This window comes from Cebus imitator, unplaced genomic scaffold (genome assembly GCF_001604975.1).
Source record: "Cebus imitator isolate Cc_AM_T3 unplaced genomic scaffold, Cebus_imitator-1.0 Scaffold303, whole genome shotgun sequence".
In the NCBI taxonomy this organism is placed as follows: domain Eukaryota; kingdom Metazoa; phylum Chordata; class Mammalia; order Primates; family Cebidae; genus Cebus; species Cebus imitator.
This window is the reverse complement of record NW_016107618.1, coordinates 2,314,964-2,327,913: the sequence shown is the minus strand read 5'-3', so window position 1 is coordinate 2,327,913 and position 12,950 is coordinate 2,314,964. Positions and strand designations below refer to the sequence as shown.

At 36.6% G+C, this 12,950-nt stretch overlaps 1 pseudogene; it reads left to right on the top strand.

Annotated features, from left to right (window-relative positions):
- Positions 1-12,158: 12,158 nt before the first annotated feature.
- Positions 12,159-12,601, top strand: LOC108285614 (annotated as a pseudogene).
- The last annotated feature ends 349 nt before the right edge of the window (positions 12,602-12,950 follow it).

Here is a 12,950-nt window from a genome sequence, read left to right as displayed (position 1 = left end):
CCCTTCAAGAGGACTTACCATTTCAGATTCACAGCCCCCTACCAACACAGGTTCAAAATCTCCATGGAGCTCAGTCTGAGGCTTCATTTCCTCTAGGCTGCTGCAAGACAGTGACTAAGTGTATCCAGGGCGCTACAGATGGAACATTTCAGCCCAATATGGCACTCCTTTAATGACAAACCATTCTTAAGGTCTCCCATCAACTTCATCAAAACTGTTCTACAGCACTAGCTCTTCCAAACGCATCCTCCTTCTTCCCTTCACTCTTTCATAGGTGACAGGCCTGCATTATGTTTTAAAGACTCTTTTCTTCACTCATGAGTCCTCTCTCTTTTACCTTCACAGGCATTTATCACAATAATTCTTATTTGTGTCTAATCATACCTTGAGATTGTCCTCTAAGATGATATGAGCAAAGTTGGTATTGAGAGTGTTTCAAGAAAAGAAGTAAAAAGATAGATTCTGGAACTGGTTCACTTGCATCCTGACTGGCAAGAAGAATCCAATCCTGAGTAAGTTATGGGATACAAGTAGTTCTGTGCAAAAGCGACGACCCAATTGCTAAATATGGCACTGGTAGTAACTTAGGGAAATGTCTATTGGAAGCAAACAGCTTGCTGGTATGACAGTGTAGTCATTTATATAATGGGGTAAGGGGAATTGGGGAAATACTATAGGGACAGTGGACTTGATTGTTCCTTAAGTCATACTGATACCGAACAGAGGGAAAATAATAAAGTGATAACATAAATGTAAGCATGCACAGTGTGACAGTAAAAGTTACGTTGCTTCATTTTGCATTCCCTGTCACAAATACAGAAGCACAATGCATGGAAAGTCTCAAGTTTCCAAAGGCAACACATATAGAAATAATTGGAAATACTCTTCTGTCCCATATGCCAGGAGACTCAGAAGGCTATTGGGCTTGAATGGGGTTCAGAACAGGAAAGGCTCTGCAGCAGCTACTGGCTGCAGTAGTGCAAGCAGCTCTCAGCTTGTATCACAGTATGGCAGGCTACATGGAGTTAGAGGTTTCAGCAGTGAGAAGATACAAACGTAATATTTATAGCAACACACATGAGAGAAACCCATTGTAGTCTCTTGAGACTTGGGGGCAAGGTCATGCCATCTGCACTAGAATATGATATGCATTTCAAGAAACACTTCCTAGAATGGTATTGATCCTTGATAGAAAGATAACACTGCGGGGCAAGAATTGAATATGGATTCATAAATGCCCATCATGACGTGTGAGTCTCCCAGTCATAAATTTGATGAGGCCAGTAATAGCTCATTATAAGTTGAAAATGGGATGGACACCAGTTATAGCTCCAAGTAGAATGAGAGGGAACAGTAGGTAAACAGGTAGTCAGACTACCCATGCTAACTACCCTGACTGCCTCTCTACCTATCACCTACCATGTACCTATGACCATATGGTCTATACCCTACAACACTCTGAAGGAGGAGAAAAAAGCTGATATGGTTTGACTCTGTGTCCCCACCCAAATCTCCTCTCAAGTTGTAATGCCCATATGTCAAGGGAGGGACCTAGTGGGAGGTGATTGGACCATAGGGCGGTTTCCCTCATGCTATTCTTATGATAGTGAGTGAGTTCTCACAAAATCTGAATGGTTTAAATGTGTGGCACTTCCTCTTTGCTAACTTGCTCTTCTCTCTCACCTGCCGCTATATGAGACGTGCTTTGCTTTCCCTTCACCTTCTGCCATGATTGTAAGTTTCTGGAAGCCTCCCAAGCCATGTGGAACTGTGAGTCAATTAAACTTCTTTCCTTAGTAAATTACCCAGTCTGGTGTAGCATCTTTATAGGACTGTGAAAGTGGACTAATACAAAAGCCCTTCTTGGTTTATGGATGAGTCATCTTGGTGTGTGGATATAAGCAAAAATGGATGGTGATTACATTGCAACTATATTCAGGGAGGGAGTTGAAAGACTGCAAGGAAGGAAAATATTCTGAGAAGCAAATCTGTAAATGAGGCTCCCATCACATTTTTTATGGAGGCAGAAGTAGCCTTAAATGAGACTAGATTCAGATTCTTGCATAGTGCCAATGATCTCATCAGGTGGTCAGGATCCCGGAAGTAAAAAAAAAAAAAAAAAAAACAAAAAAAAAAAAAAAAAAAAAAAAAAAAAAAAAAAACCTCTAAGGTCAGATACAAGAAAGCCTGACACAAACACAAATCAGTAGATACATGAGAGTCAGCACTAAAGTGGAAAGATATTTGAATCACACATTAACATCTACCAGAATGCAACCCACATGGAAAAGGTACTGCAAAAGCAAAGAGGAAAAGTTACTTATTGAATAGTTATTAACCAAATTTTGCCAACGTCCAACCATGGAACAGACTCAGTGGGCACTTGAATGGAAGAGACATGTGGCAGAGGGTATACATAACCCAACCACATGTTCTGTGTACCAAGACTGATTTAGCTATGGCATCTCTGAATATTCCGACAGAGACTAATACAAAGCCCTCACGTGCCATTATTTATCAAGGAAATAAACTTACCACTTGGTGCCAACTTGACCACACTGGACCCCTTCTGTCTTGGAAAGGCCAGTAATCCATCCTCACTGGGTACAGGTTTTATATTCTCTGGGGCACAGACCCTCAGCCGGTATCACTAACTGGGGGCTGATGAACACTTGATGTAAGAGTGTATAGAAACTCATGGAACAGTGGCTTTCTTCTTGGGCTTCTTAGTTCTTTCCTGCCAGCTTCAAATTTCAGCAAATGCTAACAATAAAAGTAGCAACAACAGCATAGGGCTCACTTTTCTGTGCCAGTCCTCTTTCTGGGACCTTGTACCTCAAATCCTGGCTGCCCTGACAGCTCTGAACTCAAATTTTTGTCCCAGCAACTTGGTATTTATTGTTCGACTCGCTTCTCTGCTTCTTGTCTGTTGCCCTTTGCCTTTTTTTTCTCTCTCACATAGAGGTAAGCATTGACAAATGCCCTAAGAAGAAAAGTGGCTTGCCGAACGATAACTCTTTCTTTGTGGTTCCCTTTTCTCTGTAATCTTGGACTCCTAGTCCGGTCCATCTCAGCAGCTTTCAAATTCTTTCACACAGACTTTGTCTGGTACTTTACCCATATGTTCTGTTTTCTTCACTAGAGGGGCTGGGGCTTTATAGTGCCACAAGATAAATCTTTCTAGCTGAGAGTAGGATATGTACTTTAAATAAAACCCTAATGGCCAAATGCCTACAGTTATCACTCTACAAATTATTCATTTAGAAATGACATTAGTAATTTCTATAGCATTCGAATATCAATGCCCAATTATTATCAGATATTTCTTTCAATCATATTACTTTTTACTTCCATGAATGAAAAATCAGTATCCCTTGATATAAATACAAAGTAACAAGAGAAAAAAAAGTGATAATTAACACTTTTAAGCCACAAGATGTGACAAAAAATATATGTTTGAAATTCTTAGTGTATATCATTATGGTCTAACAATCCTCAAAAATAGTACTAATAAAAAAACTGGAACACGAAGAGGTTAGAAAACATATCTTGGTTACCTGAGGTCTCCAAGCTAGTAAGTAGTCGAGTCACAAATTAAACCATGATAGTCTGGCTTTAAAGAACAAAGACTTCACAACTATATTTCATTAAAACAATAAAAATATTTCAATGGTATTAAGCTTTAGTTAAATGCTATTCCCTGCCAAGAGATAATGAAAAGTGTTAAGAAAATGTTAAAAAATACTAGCAACAAACTGATATTGCCTCCATAATACAGTAAAAAGAATTGAAAGAAAATCAAAAAAGAAATAGTCGTGTGACTCAATAATACTTAGTGTTGAGTCTCTCTACCAGCAAACATCCACTTACACCTTGGGAAACATTGTTTCAACCAACAAGTTTTACCAACTTGTATTATTTAATTTGTCTAAATAAATCAAGAGACTGCTATGCTGAGTACAAAAAAAAAGTATTGTGAAAATTCTATCAGATTCCCTCTAATAAAATTTCTATTATGAGATATCAGATAAATGTATCATCTACTAAACACTGTAGAATATGGATTTTCTCATTGTTATTTGGTCAAAATGAACAATTTCTTATCTTGTGGTTTTCATAATTATGGGGTTTTCCAACACAGGAAAAAAAATGAAATTTTCAAGAATGTTGCTAAATAATGGTAGCAAAATGATGCAAAAAAAAGGAGAAAAAGAAGAAGAAAGATTGCACCACTCTATACCTATTAAAATGGTCAAAATCCAGAACACTGACAGCACCAAATGCTGATGAGGATGTGGAGCAACAGGAACTTCCATTCGTTGCTGATGGGAAGGCAAAATGGCAAACTACTGTGGAAGACTGTTGGGTGAGTTCTTACAAAATTGAACATATTCTTACCATTGACCCAGCAATCAAGTTCCTAGATATTTATCCAAAGAAAATGCCACACACAAACCTGCACACATTTGTAGCAGCTTTACTTATAATTTGCCAAAATTTGGAAGCAACCAAGATGTCCTTTAGTAGGTGAATAAACTGGGTACATCTAGACAATAGAATATTATACACTAAAAAGAAATTGATTATTAAGCAATGACAAGACATGGAGAAGCCTTAAATGCATATTTCTAAGTGAACAAACTCAATTTGAAAAGACTACATTAAAGTCTGATTATAACTATATGATCTTTTGAAAAGGACAAAGCTTTAGTCATTAAAAAGAGTGACTTCTAGGGGTTGAAGGGGTGGGGGTGAGATAAATAGGTCAAGTATGAAGAATTTTTAAGACAGTAAAACTAGTCTGCATAATGCTATTATGCTGGACATCTATCATTTTACATTTGTCCTAAACCACAAAATATACAACACCAACAGTGAAACCTAATGTGAAATACGGCCTCTGGATGATAGTGATATGCCAACGCAGATTCACCAGTTGTAACAAATGTACCACTGTAATGAGGGATGTTGATAATGGGGGATGTTATGCTTGTGTAAAGAGTAGGAGTAAGAGAGATGTGAGAAATCTCTGCATCTTCCTCTCGATTTTGCTATGAATCTATAACTGCTCTGTAAGTGTAATCAATGAATAAAATATTGTTTTATATTTATTATAGTTGAATTATCTAGGATGACTATAGTAATTGAGTTCATCAAATAATTTATCAGATATTCTCTTAATATCCTTTTTCAAAGCCCTCATCCTCTCCAAAATATACCTTATTATAAGACCATATAGGCTGATTGCTACTAAATACTGGTTAAGAACACCAATTAATTAATATTTATGAAAAATATTAGCTGGCATATAATTAGCATTTGCAGTGATCGCAGTGATTAGAAATCACCTGGCTTGAAATATGTTTCCTTAGAATCATTTATTTTCTCAACTTCTGTTAACTATTCCAAATGAGGCTTTGCTTAGACTTATCAATAACTGTTATTCATGCCTGTTTCTCTTTCATTTAGAAGCACCATTTTTATTAAGAGGTATTCAGAAAGGTTTGAGAAAATTAAAATATTATTAATGTAATTTTTGATAAAAATTCTTCTTTAGTATTGTATGCTTTGTAGCCTGTGGGCTGATGTATTGGATCATTCAATTATTATGAAAAGAATATGTCTGACATATAACCAATAATCAAAGTTAGACCTGCTGTCAAAGAAAACCATAGTAGCATTCTTCCTTTCAGAAAAAGCCTAACTGCGCACACACCTGTGGTCCCAACTTCTCAGGAGTCCTGGCGGTCAAGGTTTTAGTGAGCTATGATTGCTCCACTGCACTCCAACATGGGCGACAGAATGAGAACCTGTCTCAAAAAATAAATAAAAAATGAAAATGTTTACTTCATTTCCAATTCAAGTAATGTATATATATTCCGCGAGGACAATTTCAATCCTGAATTCTAATTCTAAGATACATAGATAGATAGATAATAGCTGGATAGGTGATGTATAGATGCTTGGATAGATAAGATAGAGAGCTTTGCCAAGAGTTTTATGACTAATCCTTTGTGGCTTTCTTCCTTAGAAACAGTGGATTATTTGACAGAATGATGGACAAACAAAGGTCATCAAATGAAAATTATTGCTGTAAAAGTCAGAGGGTAATTATGAAAGGGACATGAGAAAAGAGACCTTGCATTATGGTCTCACCCATATGAAAGGATACATAGTGAGGCTCAAAATCTAACCATTGTTTATCCTTAAAATTATCTGTGCCCATTTACTATGTGAGAAGTCTTCCTGGCCCTTCCCCCAAGGGTACTCTTACCCCAATTTGAGGATCATTGCTATAAAAATATTTTGTATGATTTGTCTATTCTTAAAATCTTTTGAATGGTTTGTATAATTAATTGTTTGGGAGAAAATCTTAAATACCATATCATATGATCAGATTTATTTTTCACTTAAAGTTACTAACTGTATTTTCAATTTCCCCAAAATTATTATTAAACTTAGTACAACAGGGAAGACACTTAAAGGTATTTACATGACCTCCCTCTTCCTCAACACACACAGGCCTTAATTTCCATTGTCTTCCTCAATTTCAAATATGTCCTTGGTATAGTTTCTATGATATATCAAATATACTCAGATCTGTATATGGATTACTAGAACAAGGTATGATCTACCATCACTCTAACTTGGATAAATGGTTAATTTTATTCCACGTTATAAAGCAGAGAAGAGGTAGGCATAATTTAAATGTGTTTTAAATATCGCTACACACGGCCAGCAGCATATTTTTCAAATGCTCAGCAAATAACTGTTTTATACTTCTTCTTCTAAAATTCCATAGAGAAAATATTTCCATTACAGTGCTTAAGATATAATAGGTATTTCTGAAGAAGCCATTCAGTTTGACTCACAATAGGAAGAAAACATTTTCATCAATGATTTACTTGAAATGGGATTTGTGAATTACTTCTGAAGTCCAAATAGATCTTTGGGAAAGGTTACACATAATGAGATTGAATGGTAATGAAAAAAATGAGAGATAGAAAATTTATAAAAAGTCATAAGCAGCTGAGTCCTAGTAATTGATGTTTTAGCTAGGAGCACAATTTTTAACTATGGTCAAAACTTTCCATGCAGTAGAGAATAATAATAGCAATGTTTGCAAGCCCTTCCTAATGAAGTAGAATTTTAAAGAAACTCTAGCTCTTGTTTTAACAAGGACGTTTTATAGGTATTCAAGAAATGGAAGTTAAAATAATTCCCCTAAACAGGTTTCAGGTGTACTGAATACTATTTCAATGTTGCTGACTACTTTCAGTGTGGCTTGGAATAATTCATGTCCAAATCATTGTCTTTTTTTCAGGAGGCAGACTTGGTAAAGAAGCCTGTCCCTTTCCATTGCTGACTCACCTATTCCTTTTTCCTTTCCACCTGACAAGCATGTTTCTAATTTAAATGCATAGTAAAGTTTGCCTGTCCAGAGAAAGAAATGGAGAAAAATAGTTTATAGTTAATCTTATTTTAGTTTGACTGCTTAAAATCAAAATTAAATCCTCTTGAAGTTTGAGTAAAGAAAAAAGAATAAAGTCCCATTTGTCAAGCACCATATATTGTAGACTTATTTATAGCAAGAAATAGGTATATTTCTGAAATAAATGCTTTTTTATAATAGACCAGTTTGTTTTATGTCACAGATAGATGGGTGAAACAGCAATGCATTCTGTATAGAATGCTAATAAAACCATGATGAGCATGCTAAAATACTAACAAAAAACCATCTAGCTCTTCATTAGTTACAATGTAAACATTGAAAAATTGGAACAAATTTATGAAAACTCATTGCCATGTGGTACAGGCTTTTGGTGTTTTCAATATTATTCATAGCTTAATGAACTACTCCTAGTACTACACAGCTTTCTTCTGTTAACTGGATTCTCTATTACATACATAATCATCTTCACTCCCAAAACAGCCTCTTTCTTAACATGCCTATTACTCTTGATGGCACCATGAGCCTCCCAGTCACTGAATCTCAAACGTTGGTGTCATTTTTAACTCCTCTTTCTTTCCTTGCCACTCACATAATAGGAAATCCGTGCTATATAGTCCACTTCTGTGATTTTCTTACAGATATCTCTTCTTTTCCATTTTCACTGCTATCAGTCCAGTTTAGACATTTATTAACTTTCACCTAACAAATCATGGCCAAGTAAAATCAGGCCTGCCACCTGTCTTATAAATAATTTTTTATTGGTAGACAGCCATGCTTGTCCATTTGCATATCATTTATGATGCTTTTACTCTTCAACAATACAGTTGAGTAGTTGTAGCAAAGACCATATGGCCCACAAAACTCAAAATGTTTATTATCTGGCCTCTCACAGAAAACATTTGTCATTCTCTGACCTAAAATATTGTCATAAGAATCCCTGCTAGTCTTAACTCCAGACTCTTCTAAAGCGAATCCTCACATCAGACTTTCTGTTGGATCGTTTTGAAACATCAACATTCATCAAAGTCCCATGCTCAAAACCCTCAAAGCCTCATGCTTGCATATATACTAACACACGTAATTTGGAGCCTAGTAAAAGCCTTACCTGTACACGTATAAACTGATAAGGACTTTGTTTCCTGGGTATATATGGCCTTGAACTTCCCAGTGCAACTTGGAATATCCAACTTTGTGCTGTGGAAATACTGATGATGGTAATTAGAAGCCCATCTAAAATAATACCCACTCCTGGAATCTTTCCCCAATATATCCAGCCATATGCAAACCTGCATACTTTCCTCAGCATATTTTCCTCATTTTCTTTTTGCTATAGGCATTTGTCATCCACTGTCACTACACTGCAAGCTTATCAAAGAATAAAACTTGGCCCTACTTCATCTGCTGTTAGTTGTGATTTGGTTCCTTGCATTTGTTTATTCATTTAACAGGCATCTGTTTTATAATATACATCCTCGGCATTGTGCTAATACAGAAGGATGCAAAGAAAATATACTTGCTGCCCTCAAGGAGTTTACTTTTTTGTATCAGACTTTTTAAAGTAAACAATAAAGTAAATGACTTTAATATAAAGGTATACCCAAAAGGAAGCTAAGACTTCTACTGGAAGATAAGGGAAGGAGCCTCAGTGCAGTTGGCAACTTAGTGCCCCTGAATAGGAGCTAGCCCAAGTGCAACACAATGGAGGAACATTTTAAGCAAAGAAAAAGAAATCGGCCTGGCACAGTGGCTCACGCCTATAATCCCAGAAATTTGAGGGGCTAAGGCCGGCCGATCACCTGAGGTCAGGAGTTCAAGACCAGCCTGTTCATCATGGCGAAACCCCGTCTCTACTAAAAATACAAAAATTAGCCAGGCATATGGGCAGGCACCTGTAGTTCCAGCCACTTGTGAGGCTGAGGCAAGGGAATCACTTGAACACAGTGAGCCTTTGAGTTACTGCATTCTAGCTTAGGAGACACGAATGTTCATTGCAGCACCGTTTACAATAGCAAAAACCTGGAACCAACCCTAATGCCCATCGATGATAGACTGGACAGGGAAAATGTGGCATATATACATCATGGAATATTATGCAGCCATCAAAAACGATGAGTTTGTGTCCTTTGTAGGGACATGGATGAACCTGGAAACCATCATTCTCAGCAAGCTGACAGAAGAACAGAAGATCAAACACTGCATGTTCTCACTCATAGGCGGGTGTTGAACAATGAGAACACATGGACACAGGGAGGGGAGCACTACACACTGGGGTCAGTTGGGGGGAAGTGGGGGGGGGGCGGTGGGGGGTGGGGAGCTGGGGAGAGATAGCAAGGGGAGAGATGCCAGATGTAGGTGATGAGGAGGAAGGCAGCAAATCACACTGCCACGTGTGTACCTATGCAAAAATCTTGCATGTTCTTCACATGTAGCCCAAAACCTAAAATGCAATAAAATAAATAAATGGGAAAAAAAAAAGGTTATGGAGATAGGATTTGTTAACTAACTATAAGATTTCATTGACTATGAGAATTTTTAAAAATATATAGATTATTAAAAAAAACTCAAATAGTTCACCGTTTCTCACAGAACCATTAGAAGTTCTATGAGGACATGTGTATTTTGCTTCATTCTACGTTTCATCTGTCATAATGCTTCCCTAGTCTAATTTCCTTCCAGCAACTCTGTCCTTCGAGCTGCTCTCACTGTGTTTTAACTGGCCTGACAGGCTTTATATTTGCAATTTCCCACATGGAACTCTACCTTTTCTGCCTTATACCTCTCTTTCCAAGCTCTTAACATAGCTTGATTTTCATGGTTTTGGCTTTTGTTTTATTTGGTTTGGCTTTTGATTATTTGTTTAATATCTCTCTCATCACCTAGAGCAAAATCTCTGGGAAAGCATGAAGTGTTACCACTGTATCCTTGGTGCAAAAAACAATTGTTCTCTGCATATTATAGAATACATAAAAAAAACTCTATGATATTTACTTAACAGAATAATTAATTACCTGTAATTAATAAATAGAGGAGGAAGAAGGGAAAATATTTCTAAGATTTATGAGTTGGCACTGAACACATGGTTGTCTGTTTATTGTGTAGAAAACACAACAGACTAGGGAAATACAAGGGACATGTATTACTTTCAGTTTTTGACATGATATTTTTTACATGCAAGATGAATTAGAATGCTAGTCTGGAGACTGGAAGGAAAAAGTCTGAGTTAGCAACAGGCATTTCAAATCTCTCATTGTAGTTAGCAAGATAACCCAAGCAGAGTATATCTAATTAAATAGGAGGTTTAAGAATGGCACTCTGAGAAATAACTGTATAATGAAAAGGCAGTCTAGTAAGCAAAGTCTACGAAAGAGATTTTTTTTTTTTTTTTTTTTGAGACAGAATCTCACTCTGTCACCCAGGCAGTGGTACAATCTTGGCACACTGCAACTCCACCTCCCAGATTCAAGTGATTTTCCTGCCTCAGCCTCCCAAGTAGCTGGGGCTACAGGCACACACCACCATGCCTGGCTAATTTTTGTATTTTTCGTAGACATGGGGTTTCACCATGTTGGCCAGGCTGGTCTTGAACTCCTGACATCAAGCGATCCACCTGCCTTGGCCTCCCAAATTACTGGGATTACAGGCGTGAGATACCACCCCCAGCCTATAAAAGATTTGATGACACAGAGTAGTGGAAAGAAAACCAAGAAAGAGTATTTAGAAACCAGTAGGGGAACACGTTTGGAAAAGGAGGAGACTTTACTGATGAACACTGAAGTGCTTCAAATCTAGCCAAACTCACTGGTGAGTTACATATTTCAAAGAACATATAGATAGAGAAAAAACAAGTTTGCATTCATGCATAGTACATATTTCCTGGATATCTTTAAGACTCTAGAACTTTTCCTTCAGGGAAAGTTCTTTCAGTGAAGGGATTCGTGTGTCATATAGATTTGAGAGTTGGCTAGGACACAGTGAATTTGGACTAGGAAGATCCAAGCTTTGGATCTTATACCTGTGTGACTTAGACTATTCCTATTTTTTCAGGTTCTTCATCTGTACATTGGAGATAATAATAGATATTTTCCAGAGTTACATGGTTTAAGGAAAATATAAATGAAGAGATTTATTTTATTTTTTCTCTACATTATATTTTTGTAGAAACAGTCTATTTTTATGCTAGTTTGAAGATTAAGGAAGGTAAAAATGCTGGCCTAACTTTTTCCTTACAATAACATTGTGAAAACTATTTAAAGTACTTTTTAACAGAAAATGCAATCGTATAGCATTCCACAAAAATTGCAGAGCCTTAGCAAAATCTATGTGACAAGGTAAGATAATTCAGAAAACTGTTTTATAAATCTTTCCACCTGCAATAATATAAACAAATATTATAAACAAAATCCAAGTTCCAATTAAATTCTGGGTATTTAATTACACGTAGACATCTTAAAATGAGTTTAAAATTGTTATCATGTAGCCCTATGTAAATCACTCTTAATATTGTTCGTAAACAGGTTGGCAATGTATGGTAAAATAAAGCCCAAACTCAAGGGTAGCTGAGAATTCTATCAACATTAAAATATTTCTATGGTAAAGTATTTTATCCACTTCAGAATCATGCAAAACACAATGTGCCCTTAATGAATAAATAATTTCTAGATAGTTTAAAAGTCTCTCTTTCGCTCAGGCCCGTGGTGTCAGCAGAATGGGCTGGTGTCATGTACTTTGTACTGCTAGGAAGCTCCATAGTCGCTGATGAGGCCAGAAGTGGCATGATAAACAGTACAAGAAAGACCATTTAGGCACAGCCCTGAAGACCAGCCTTTTGGAAGCGCTTCTCCTGAAAAAGGAATCGTGCTACAAAATGTTGTAGTTGAAGCCAAATAGCCAAGTTCTGCCATTAGGAAGTGTGTCAGGGTCCAGTGGCTCAAAAACGGCAAGAAAATCAAGCCTTTGCACTACATGATGGTTGCTTGAACTTTATTGAGGAAAACGATGAAGTTATGGTTGCTGTTGGTGATGCTCCTGAAGTCCACTTTAACGTTGTCAAAGTAGCCAATGTCTCTCTTTTGGCACTATACAAAGGCAAGGAGGAAAGACCAAGATCATAAATTTTAATGGTGAAAACACTGTAGTAATAAATTTTCACGTTTTTAATAAATTTTCAAAAAAAAAAAAAGAAAGTTTAAAAAAAGACTCTGCTCCTGATAAGTTTTTTGTCAACACAGCATTTAGGGAGTCAGCTCTTAGTTGGTATGATGTGCTATCCAAGGCAAGGACTAATTTAAAGAACTTAATCAAGTGGTCATTGATATGGAGTATGAGATAAATATGCTATCAGAAGGTTTATCTTGTCTTTTTCTTAAAACTAGCATTAGAATGCTATATGCCCCCATATTTTATTTTATTCTAGTATTTCGTTATTTGATTGCATACAAAACATTATCTGAAATCCTTTCTTAATATGTGGTATACAATATAATAATTCTTTACAAAC